Here is a 13,716-nt window from a genome sequence, read left to right on the forward strand (position 1 = left end):
CGTAGAAGTTCTAAAATCTTTATATTAGGTAGGTCCTGAGCCTCCAGGAAAGTATTGGCCTGATTCAACACATTTTGGACACATTGAAATACTATTGTCAGAAAAGGATTCTGTGTGAATGATATTTTCGGTCAAAAGTCAACTATTGGTGTCGGGTCCACATATTCGGTACCTAGGGGCTTGAACAATTTTGATTGGATTTAGACAATTATTGGTCAAAAGGTGACTTACTTTAAGGGTATTATTACCGCGCAGTTTTATTCCGTTATATTAATTAATTCTTTATTTGTGATTGTCGTTTTGGTTCTAAAGTGAAAGAATCAAATGGAATTTTAAGTTGTGTTATATGGGAAGTAGGCGTGGTTGTAGTTCGATTTCGCTCATTTTCACAGAGTGACATAGGAAAATGAAAGCAATGTTACGTTCCAAATTTTGTCGAAATCGGTCAGTCGGGTCCGGAGTTATGGGATTTCACCAGAAAGTGGGTGGTCCCATTGTCCAATTTTCACACCGGCTCCGATAGAGCCCCCTTATACCATCTATATACCACCCGTATAGAATAATTTAGCAGGATTTCAAAAATAAATAAAGCAGTACACATTTTATGCAACTGACCAACTTTTTTCAACGCGCTTTTGTTAAAGGGGTGGCGGGGGGGAAAGGGCCTCGTGGCGTGCTCACAAGGGGAAAATGTTTAAGCTTATATGTTAAGTAGAAACCCTGTAGTTTACTAAGAAAAATAATTCATAGCTCAACCTCGCCCGACACTATAACAAAAACACTAATTCCTAAGAAATTAAAAAAAATTTGTCTTAATTTTTTTGATGATTCATGGTTATTTCAAAAAAAAAATAATGCATTAACTAAATTAATCTTTATGTTATTAATATTAAATAAATGCCATGTTGCTCAGAATCCATACAAAATATTTTCCAGAATTTACTTCACGCAACACAAAAAACCACTTGCAATTTCGAGAACAGTAGAGTGTTCTGAACGAAGTCTTGGTTCCGACTACTTGTGTGGCAATATAGCGGGCTGAAGCTTATTAATTTCATCGGTTCATTGTACAATTAGTTACTAAAAAAAATAAATTTTGAGTAGCATCGCAGAAGTTAGTAATCTCATTTTTGTCTGGTTTTTGAAGGAAAATGCTCCTATGTGCGACGCCGTGAATTATCCAGTGGAATTTCTAAATTCTTTGTAGAGGCTTGGTATGCCACCGCATCATTTGCAACTCAAAGTAGGATCTGTCGTTATTATGTTTCGCAATCTTCATGCGCCGAAACTGTGTAATGGAACCCGACTAATTGTGACGCAGCTATCGAATACAAGGAAGCAAAATGCTTGATACTTTCTACGAATTCCTTTGAGTTACAACGATATGCCATTTCAGTTGAAACGTTTCCAGTGGAAATTGCGTTTGAGATGACAATCAACAGGATAGTCGCATAGTGTGTGGCATAAATTTGGAAATGCTATGTTTTTCACGCGGCCAGGTATAAGTACATACATGGCTTGCTCACGAGTTGGAAAACCATATTTTCCTTACATCGAAACAGAAACCAAAAAATGTTGTTTATCAAGCTCCGTTACATTGAAAAAAAATGAAATTATTAATTCAGCTTTCTTTTCATTTCAAAAAACATAATTTCACGCAGCACAATGGCTGCGGGGCCAGCTAGTTTTTTTTTTAAAATTTGTTATTTGTATTTTGAAATGTCCAAAAAAAAATTTTTTTTCGTTTTTTACATTTTTAATATATTTTTTTTTAAATCAAAGTAGTCCCCAACAAAAAAGAAGTAGTTCACTGGTCATGGTGATAGCGGCTGTTCATGTTGTCTGAGATAAAAAAAATCGAATGGATTATTATTCAGTAGTTCTGCGACTATCGTCCCTACCAAATATAATCAATTTCATTAAAAAAAAATTTCGAACTTCAAAAAAAGTCACGAAAATCTTGTTTTTTTTCGTTAAAAATCGTTAAAAAATGTATGAAAATATTTTCGAAAATAAACAATTCTGGTAGGGACGATAACTATAAATGAGTAAAAGAACATATGTAAATTTTAAAGCAATCGGTTGAATACTTTTTTTTTAGGACCATGACAGTTTCAGAAAATGATGATTCGAGAAAAATGCGTTTAGAAACGTAGCAGCTGCAGACTTGTCATGGCGCCTGGTAGACAGTCGCTTACGACACGTCGCCGACTATAAGCTGTAACTTATCAAATACTATGAATTCCGGTCTGAATTTTTCACAGCATGTTTTCAATAGGTTTTACTCTCAAAATATAAAAAAAATCGATTTTTCGAAGTGATTACATGAGAATACTCCCTTAAAACAGGCTTCTCCGAGCGGTCGTTTGAGTTTGCTGAATAGCCAGAAGTCACACGTAGAGAAACATAGCGAACACAGTGGTTGCGGCACGATTTTGGTTGAAAATTTGACGAAAAACTGACGAAAAATTAATGCAAAGGTGCGAAAACCAAAAGTTGTCGGCACATAATTCCGGCCTGTTTTTATACTCTCGCAACAAAGTTGCTAAGGAGAGCATTATAGTTTTGTTCACATAACGGTTGTTTGTAAGTCCTAAAACTAAAAGAATCGGATATAGGGTTATATATACCAAAGTGATCAGGGTGACGAGTAGAGTTGAAATCCGGATGTCTGTCTGTCCGTCCGTGCAAGCTATAACTTGAGTAAAAATTGAGATATCATGATCAAAATTGATACACGTATTCCTTGGCTCCATAAGAAGGTTAAGTTTGAAGATGGGCAAAATCGGCCCACTGTCCGTCGTCCCACAGTGCCCTTATACCGAGTTGTTGACGAATGCTCTCAGAGAGCAGGAGTGCAAGCCGAGTAGAAAATCGTTCGGCTGTCTGTTGTGATTGCAGCTTATCGACGTCGAACCTTCCTTGTGTTTGTTGGCGTGCGTTTTTTGCTGCACAGAGGCGGGTGCGAATCTTGGGCTGCAACAAGATAGTGGTCCGAGTCGATGTTAGGACCTCGGAGCGCACGCACATCTAAAACACTGGAGACGTGTCTTCCGTCTATCACAACATGATCGATCTGGTTGGTGGTATTTCGATCTGGAGACAGCCAGGTAGCTTGATGAATCTTTTTATGCTGGAATCTAGTACTACAGATAACCATTTCGGGCCCCGGCGGAGTCAATCAGCCTCAACCCATTTGGGGAAGTTTCGTCGTGGAGGCTGAATTTACCGACCGTAGTGCCAAAGATACCTTCTTTGCCCACCTTGGCGTTAAAGTCGCCAAGCACGATTTTGACATCGTGGCGGGGGCAGCTCTCATAAGCGCGCTTCAAGCGCTCATAGAAGGCATCTTTGGTCACATCGTCCTTCTCTTCCGTCGTGGCGTGGGCGCAAATCAGCGATATGTTGAAGAACCTCGCTTTGATGCTGATTGTGGCTAGACGTTCATTCACCGGAGTGAATGATAGTACTCGGCGACGGCGTCTCTCTCCCACCACGAATCCAACACCAAACTTGCGCTCCTTTATATGGCCACTGTATTAAATGTCACAAGGACCTATTCATCTCTGTCCTTGTCCCGTCCAACAAACAATTATCACCGAAGACCTCTTCCAACATTCTGAATAACTGGTTTCGCACACAAAATTTAACGGCACTTCTTTGTTGAACAACTCACTCATCTAAAAATCGCAGAATGCACTATTTGCTTCAGAAAGACAAGCGTATACTAAACACTAATGACTATTTTGATATGACATTTTACACAGATGTAACTGACAATCATACCAATCCAGAAAAAAAATATTTTGACGAATTACTATTGTTTGCCTACAATAAAAGGCCTCATATATTAGTACAAGTATACCCTGAACAGGGTTTATTAAGTTTGCCAGGAAGTTTATAATACTTAGACGGAAATGTCGAAGACCCTATAAAATATATGTATAAATGATTAGCATGACGTGCAGAGTCGATTTAGCCATGTACGTCTGCCATACAAGCTGAAAGATCGAAATAAAGGGCTTGTATAGAAAACTTTTTCATTTGTCGACGAATATTCAAGAAATAGACATGGGTTAATGTAATTCCGCGCTTAAATTAGTTTGACCAACTGAGCTTGTTAATAGTTTGTTTTCTTCATTGTATCCTCAGCCATGCCTTTACGAGGAAATATCGTTAAAATATAAAATCTTTTATAAATAACTGAAGTGTTTACCCAAAGGTCATTTCATTATTTTTTTTTTCAAGAGCAAAACATAAATAAAGCTATTTAAAAATCCTATACAAAATGAGTTGCTTGTACATACAAAGAATTTATATAAATTTATGTATATATACATGATTTTTGTATACTCTTTTTTGAATATTTTCGCATGTGATTCACCCTCATATTTTTAATTTTAATAGAACAACTGACGCAGTTTAGCATATGCTAATTAGTAATTGGTTAATGTGAATTGGGAATTACCTGCGCGCAAACGATTAATTAACAGTTCAGAAACCAACAAAAAATATCAATCGTCTTGCATGTGAAAAAGCTGGTAGAATCCGCTGTCAAACATGACTTCATATTTACGTAACTAGTGTGAAGTAATTTCATAAGTACTTACGAGTATAATTCACAATTACTGAATATGCAGTTATTAATATAATTAGCAAAGTGATAACTTTTTAAGTATATGTATTTAGAACAAGTACAGACGATTTCTAACAGCGATTACTTCTCGGTATGCAATGTAAAATATTTGTGTATATTTCTGGTATGAATAACTGAATATTTAGTTCTAAGTCTCTAAGTCATTCAGAAACGGCTTAAAACATTTTTCTTTTTCGGTCTTACATTGCACTAAAGTTAACTACATGTTTGTGATTAGATAAATGCCACCATCAACATTATTCTGAGCATTACTTAAATCTTAGCAAATAAGCAAAAAAATATAAGAATTATAACATGTTAAGAAAATTTTAAAACTAAGGAAAACCAGAAAGGATATTTGTGCAGCATGACGTATAAGTAACATTATGTGTATATATCGAAGTACCCTTCATGAATTGGTACAACATCCACATGTCATTTAGCTTGTGTTTGCTGTGTCTCAAGAGCTAAGTCTGTCACACACGGTGGCTAAGCGATTGGCGTATTTGGCCAAAAAATCAGTCTCAATCGTGCTAGAATTAGACGACGCATTTAGGTATTTAAAACAATAAACAAAATGTGTTGACTAGATCCAGAAGCGATATTGAGATTCTCTGCTATCTCACTGATTCCAACACTGTGCTTTTATGTTATCGTCATTAAGGGATGTGGATGGTTTACAACCTTCAGTGAATGCTTTGTGCTACTCAAATACTTTTGTATGTGATTAAGTATATCCCCCCGAAACCTTCTGCAATATTTTCAAACGATTCCGGAGTTATTAATTCATTGAAAACACAAAATTTCAAGTAAATGCGTTGTTCAATGGATTGAATCCAACCATGAATATGGGTCCAGTGTACTTAATAATGATAAACTGAAAAAATCTCGCATAACTTACGTAGAGTTGTCTTGAAAAACTTAACGTTCTAACAATGCTTTGAAATATTACCTTATGATGATAATACAACCAGGATGATCAAAATTTCAATTCACTGAGCCGAAAGATGTTAAAGAATCAACTGGCTTGAAGAGAATCTTCCATCGAGTTTTAAATCAATGATTTAATAAAATTTTTGACTTTAAAAGAAAAGTATTGTTCACCAATACCGTTAGTCAACTTTGCTGTTCTTTTTCAAAATTAATACGAATTTGTTGAATTTTTTGTGGAATCATTTTAAATATTGCTTAATTGCTTTTTTAAGAGGCACTCCTAACGTACTAAAAAAAATCCATCTTTCCATATTCCAATAGGTTATCTCCTTGCAAGTAAAATATTAAAGTCTTAAAGATCTTAGATCTTAAGGATTAGAGATCGATTGTAGCTCGAAAAATATCATTTTTTTTTCAACAATTTTACAGTGTATTTTTAAAAATAAATAAATAATTAAAAAATAAAGATCGCATTTGATGTGCCCCAAATGGTTCTGCTAATTTTGGTCAGTCTTCATGATACGATGATTTGGGCATAGTTTGAAGTACTTGTGCCACATGCAAGGGTGTTTCCGAATTGTTATAACAACTACATCAGTCTTTTTTAGAATCTAGCAAAATTATACCATAAGGACATTTAATCTCAATTTAACATCGCCATCGTTACTTTCTGTTGACAAGTCCCCGACCTACCATAGCAAAACACATTTTTTTGGTAAACTTCGTTTTTTAAATTTAACACAGTTCCCTTCAAGGGTGATACATTAGTTATAGCGATCCTCTCACTTTTGGACACCATTTTTGTCGTACGATTTGTCCTTTGCTTCAAAACAGTCTTTATTTTCGGCGATCATCTCTTTATTCAACGAAAATTTCTTCCCAGCGATCATTCTTTTGAGATCTGAAAGCAGGAAATGGTCGCTGTGGGTCAGATAAGGTGGATGGGGAAGCAATTCGAAGCCTAACTCGTGGATTTTTGCCATCGTTTTCACTGACTTCTGACACGGTGCATTGCATTGTCAAATGCGCGTAATTTTCGGAGATTTTACCCTTCCAATGGTCCAAAACGCTATGTAATAGTCGGCATTGATGGTCCTTCCTTTTTAAAGTAGTCAAAAAAAATATTCAATGCGCATCCTAAAATACAGACCATAACTTTGCCTGCCGGCTGTTGTTTTTTCCACGGTTTGAAGCGGGTTCATCGTGTGCAGTCGACTCTGATAACTGTCGATTAGACCTCGGAGTGAAATGATGGAGTCATGTTTCATTCACACATATAAGATATATCACATATCGACGAAAGATCTCGTGTTTATTACGCTTGAATGTCTAAAATAACTGCTCCGAATCATCAACTCGTCATTGCTTTTTGTCACAAGTGAGCCGACTTTACCCAGAGGTTTCTCTTACCGAAATATTCGTGAATGATACCATGTACACGTTTAGTTGATATGATATCTTCTGAGTGCCTACTATCTCGAAAAACGCCCCTTTACTGTCATCCAAAATTAGTTTGTAGACTTCTTTGACGCTTTCGTTGGTAACAACCTGTTTTGAGCGTCCACTGCGTTCACTGTTTGCGGTGCTCATTTAACCACGTCTAAACTTAGCATACTAATCCTTGTTGATTGATTTTCCTCAGACTGTACTGGGTCTACAAAGTTAAGCCCGTCGCAGCTTCTGTAACAGACAAATTTTCCCAAATCGCACATAACTTTTCTTTATAAAAAATTGCAGAGTCTTCTCAATGACTATGCGGGGGGTTTTCTATCTACTGATGTTTCCACGTTAACATTAGCTGTCGAGATGAAAAAATGTTTCTTAACAAAATAAAACTTATCGAAAGCGTATTGCTTGTGCCTTTCACAAGTCTTCGATTCGCCACTTCTCACCTTGATTTTTTGGCATTCTGCTCTACACCTACCTACCCCTAAACCCACACAACTATTCGGTTGATTTCACATACAAGAGAGTCTGTGGAGACCTGCTTGCTATTAGACACTATACGAGTATAGCATAATCTCTTGCTATTCTATCCGTATTTCAGTATATCAGTATATTATATTTATACCAGTTCTTTGCAAAATTTCTTTACAAAATTTGCTTTTTTCTTTTCTACTTTGCAATTTCAATTATGTGTGTAGAAAAGCTTCCTCAATTTAAACTAGTTCTCTGTAGTTTTATTAGACTTGCTCTGGTGGACCATTCCTTTGGACATGTAAATATTTTATTCTTTAACATTTAATTTTATTGTCATTTAACTGTTGATCTTTTCATTTCACTTTGAGTTTTATCCTCATAAAAATTTACCTATTTTAACATAGAGGGGGTATGTTGAAGAAAGAGAAGAGACCAAAGGTCGGTTATATTCTTACAAGATACTTCATTTCTTATACTGTCTATAAACTAATCTTTGTGTTCAGGGTATCAACTATCGGTTGAATCACACGTTGATTACATGAAGGCGCTACATTTTAAGGTTTCTATGAGTTTCTTAAAGCCGCATTGACAAAACTAACCAAAACTCTTGTGTACATGTGATCGTCCATACCTTCCGTACGTCTTATGAGTAGCACGGTGTGAATATGTTAGTATGTATACATGCTAATTACGAAACAAAAGGATCACAATCAAGTTCGTGTATATGAATCTTCATGCATCGGTTCTTTGCTAAGTGCTCTCATTAACCATAACTACAGAACAAAATAAACCATTTTCGAAAACGATGAATGAGCTGAAAAGATAAATAAATTATTTTTAGTCAAGTGATAGCTTAGCAAATAACAAACAAACAAATGTTTAATCAATTGATTAAATATGATTTAGTGGAAATCACGGTAATTGCGGCTAATTTTTGCATTTTCTAAAATTACAATTACTTTAAAAGCTTCAATTGTTTATTTCGTAAATAATCGCACGCCTACTTATGCAAATACTTACCTTCATGCATAGCTAACTATATATATATTTAACTATATATTTTTGTATCTGGCGTGTGTACACACTTATTCAAATACAAAACCAAACAAAAATGCAAAAACAACAACGCGCTACAATCGCAGCACTTTGCACGTTTATTATTCAAATTGATTTGAGTGTTTACTTGAAGATCTTCCACGTATTCGAAACACATTTCAGAAATCTTATTTGTGGGCTGTTGCGGAATTTTAACACAATCTTGCGAACAAATTTAATTGTTGTAAACAAAGTAAAAGCGAAAAGTTTTAAAGAAAATTGTATCAATATTGAAATAAATACATTTTCTATGCCAAACTGCAAAGAGTATACGAATAAAATGTATAAGTTTAAGAAGGCTAATAGAGGTGTGCTGGAGTAGCTGTTGGAGGCATTTCAAATACTATGCGTAACCGAAGGTGACAGAACAGCCTTGCCGACAGTGACAGTGCTAGTAAAAGTTGATCTTTAGTTGGTTGGTTGAAAGGGTAAGGGGAATGAATGCCTTACTGCTTAAGATACTATAACTAGGTTACCAGTGAGTTCTACGTCAACACCATTCAAAACCTCTTTGAATGTCATGAACTTCCCACATTCGCTTTTCCAATTTCTTTTAAATTTGAATACAATAATGAAAGCGGTGGAATATACGTACTTCTCAACCGCCTGAAGGACTGGCTATTCACTTAAGATATATTCTAACGTTTCATAACTATCAGCGCTTGCTATGCATTCTGGAGATCTTACCTCATCTAGTTTCTAAGTGAGAGATCTCAGGACCTTACTTTATTACTAAGTTGTTCCTTCCTAAAAGTAAAAACTTTTTGGTCTGTGCACTATCCAAGCGATACGCTTTGTATTGTTAGTGTTCAAAGACAGTTAATCTTCAAAACCTTTTTATTGTGAGTCTCATCGGCTATTTGGCAAGAGCAACTCAGCTCATCTTTCTGTACGTTTAATCATTTCGTCGGGACTATGCTTCAAGTACCAGTTTTCTACTTTGTGAAAATAAAATACCGAGTATATTTCGCATTTACTGTGGATCATTTCTATTTCAAAAGAAAGGTAAACGAAGTAATTTCCATAGGTAGCATCAACGTCCAGAAATCAAATTTAAAAGCGACTCGAAAAACAAATTAAGAGAATTTTTGTCTTATACTCATATGTATGTATCTCAATTCGGATGATATTCTTTTGGCCGAGAACACAAAACTACGCCAGTGGCTTCTATCCTTTGCGAGGCTTCCGTTTTCTCGATATTCATGGCTCAAGAGGACGGCTCCAAAAACCTTGCCCAGAACAATTCTGTCGAATGCTTCAAGTACGTCGGTTCGTCATATTCCATGTTCCTGTGCCGTATAATAAGACGGAAAAAATGAGAGACTTATACAGCGTAATCTTTGTTCGTTGAGACAGGGAACGGATTCTCATTTGTTTAATGATCCCAAAGTAGTACATACTGGCAAAAGTTGTTTTATTGTTACATTTGTGTGTGGCCTCCAAGTTGGGTTCACCACAAGGCCAACCTCTTTCGCTTCTTTTTCTAAGTTGGAAGAGACAGAGCCATAGGGGTTGAAATTAGTGGCACGTATCACTTTCTCCCGCATTATATGGTAGAAGACGCACAAGAAGGAATCATAACCTAATGACATAGTAAGATTTTATTTTTATTTTTATAGGATAGCCTATCCAAAAAAGGAAACTTAACCATTAATTAGACATAATATACGCGGATGCTCCGATAATCTAAAGATACTTACATATATCGAAAATTTTGAAAAAATGTTGGTACACTTGACTTAACGAAACTCCGATGATAACTTCCGTATGTGATTCATATTTCTAACCGGCGAATACCTAATGTTCGGAATAAGAGAGTCATGTAACCAATGTATCCAGGCTCAGGCAAATGCTGTAGCTCACACCTTGTAAATCTCCGAAAGGGTAGTCATCACCTTCCCGGCTAGTGGAAAAGTCTTTGCTTTCTTCAATGCAGGTTGGTGACCTTTGTTACAACTGCACTATGTATGATGTGTGGCATCTACCAGTGGATCCATGTTTCAAAACGGTCGTGCCTGTGTTGAAACAGCGTAACCGTTTTTTCTTCTTCTTTTGTAATGTATATAAGGTTAACATTAACTTATCGATAAAAACAGTTATTACATAGTTGGAGAATATGATCGAATAAAATATTATTTCGCTGACAAAGTTCTAGCCCTATGAGAATATTAAATGTTTTCTTGATTTATACTGAAATGTAGGCTCAGATTTGCCTCTGCTTGCGAAAAGTAGAAGACACACACATGGAAATAATTTTAAGAAAATTTTCCCATCATCATTATTTAAATATAAACAATTTAAATAGATTTTCAGACCGCCCACCATATGGACATATACAGTAGTGGTCAATAAAAAATAAAAGGTACTATTTTTGGCTGTAATGTTTCAGTATAACTATTACAATTAATTAAACCCATGCACACGTAAAATCTTGGCTGGTAATCTTTATCCTTATATGTATGTACTTATATGAGTACAACAATAGTGACGTTAACAAGTTATTTTGAACGTGACCGAACTATTTACGGTGGAAAATATTGACGCTTCGAAATACTGACTAACAGCGTTATAACTCTATGAAAGGTTATGAATCACTTTAAGCGTATTTACTTGTACCTTATAGGTATAAATACATAGTTGTTGTTAGAACCCTCAAAACTGGAAAATGATCTGTCTCTGATAAGCAACAAAAAGTGATTATCGCCCGCCCCTCGGCGAGTCATGCTAAACCTCCGAGTCTAATTCTGACATTAAAATTTTGTTCATCAGCCATTCACAGACTATAAGACTATTGCAGAGACCTCCTTTTACATCATAATATTAATCCTAAAATCTAAAAGAAAAAAAGATCTATTTATAAATACATTTCAGAGCGCTGAACCAAAGAGTAAAAGAGTAATATTTTACTGATCAGCTACCGAACTGAGTTGATTGGGCCTTGTCTGTTGTACCGGGTTCTCCAATAGAGATGATATGAGTATGAGTTAACAACAGCACGCCAGTCGTTTCTTCTTTTCACTACGTGGCGCCAATTGGATATTCCAAGCGAAGCCAGGTCCTTCTCCACTTGGTCCTTCCAACGGAGTGGAGGTCTTTCTCTTCCTCTGCTTCCCCCGGCGGGTACTGCGTCGAATACTTTCAGAGCTGGAGTGTTTTATTTATGTCATTTATTTATATAAAATTGTTCTCACTCAAGAACTGAAGCCATTGGACCACCGCAAACGTCGTTAATTTGCTGATTTTGCCTTGGAACAACTTGTAATCGATAACGATTTTTTTAAGAAAATCATCTTCTCCGATGAGGCTCATTTTTCATCTGAGTGGAGCGGTAAATAAATAAAACTGTCGATTCTGGTGCGAAGAAAATCAACAAATTATTCATCATCAACCATTACATTCACCTAAATTGATAGTTTGGTGTGGTTTTTTGGCATGGTGGAATCACCGGTCCGTACTTCTTTCGAAATGAAGCTGATGACACTGTTACTGTCAATGGAGAGCGATATACTTGTAGATCGTTGATAACCAACTTTTTATTGCCGTATTTGGAGAAGTTGATTTTGACAACATCTGGTTCCGACAAGGCAGAGCTACGTCCAACAACTAAATTATTGCGAGAAAAGTTTGGAGACTCGATCGTTTCAAGAAATTGTGACATTGAATAGCCTTTAAGAGGTCAAAAAATGGAATTATGTCGTGAACATTTTCGTGCGATCATTTTTCACAACTTTCGACGTGAATTATCACAGGTGACGAATCATGGATCTATGCGTATGAGCCCGAAACAAAACAGCAATCCACAGCCAAATCCAACGAAAGTTGTTCGTGGAAGAAGCACTTCGAAGCAAATGGTCCCCTGTTTCTTCGGCAAAACTGGTCATGTGGCGACTGTTCCGCTTGAGCGACGTAGACCGGTCAATTTTGAGTGGTACACCACCATTTGTTTGCCTGAAGTTTTCGGAGAAATTCGAAAAACGAACAAGAGAAGACGAATCATTGTGCTCCATGACAACAGCAATCCACAGCCAAATCCAACGAAAGTTGTTCGTGGAAGAAGCACTTCGAAGCAAATGGTCGCCTGTTACTTCGGCAAAACTGGTCATGTGGCGACTGTTCCGCTTGAGCAACGTAGGACGGTCAATTCTGAGTGGTACACCACCATTTGTTTGCCTGAAGTCTTCGGAGAAATTCGAAAAACGAACAAGAGAAGACGAATCATTGTGCACCATGACAATGCGAGCTCTCACACATCGGCTCAAACCAGCTCCTTTTTGACCGGCCAAAACGTCGAATTGATGGGTCATCCGCCGTACAGCCCTGACTTGGCACCCAATAACTTCTTTTTATTCCCACACATCAAGAAAATAATGCGTGGTCAACGATTTTCGTCGCCAGAAGATGCTGTTGAAGCATTCAAAAACTATGTTTTGGAGGTGTCTCAATCGGAGTGAAAAAAGTGCTTCGAAAATTGGTTTGAGCGCATGCAAAAGTGTATAAATCTTGATGGAGAATATTTTGAAAAACAATAAAACCATTTTCGTTGATAAATATTCCTATTTTCATTATTAGGCCAGAAATATATATAGCAGCCTAACACTATTACAGGTTTACTACTTCTTGTGGAGTTAATTGAAGTCATTGGTTTTAAGCAATAAACCAGGCTCCTTTCAAGCTTTAGAAGTTAATAGTAGACATGCTATTCATGACATACGACTTGATTTAATGGAAAAAGTACATGAAAATTGGGTACATTGCATTTGTTTCTACAAAAGAAGTCGTGTGGGTCATTTGAATATCGATTGTACTTCACATTAAATAAAAAACATTTGAATTTCCTTAACAATTTGTTGTTTTTTTTCAAGAAATCATATCACTCTTATTAGAAAACTCTGTATATACGCAAACTGGTAACTCATAATCTTTCAATTCACACGTCCTTTCCTCCCCAAAAAGCTGCTGTCGGAAACGCTAGCTGCTCTACAAACTGATCTATCAAAATCCAGTCCTTGTAGCTTTTCTATTTTACAAATGAGCTTCACCAAATTTGGCCCGGATTATTGTCGAAGGCAGCGGTACGATCTCCGAACAAATTGTTCAGATCGTACAACTATAGCATATAGCTGCATGCACAC

This window comes from Bactrocera tryoni, chromosome 2 (assembly GCF_016617805.1).
Source record: "Bactrocera tryoni isolate S06 chromosome 2, CSIRO_BtryS06_freeze2, whole genome shotgun sequence".
NCBI lineage: Eukaryota > Metazoa > Arthropoda > Insecta > Diptera > Tephritidae > Bactrocera > Bactrocera tryoni.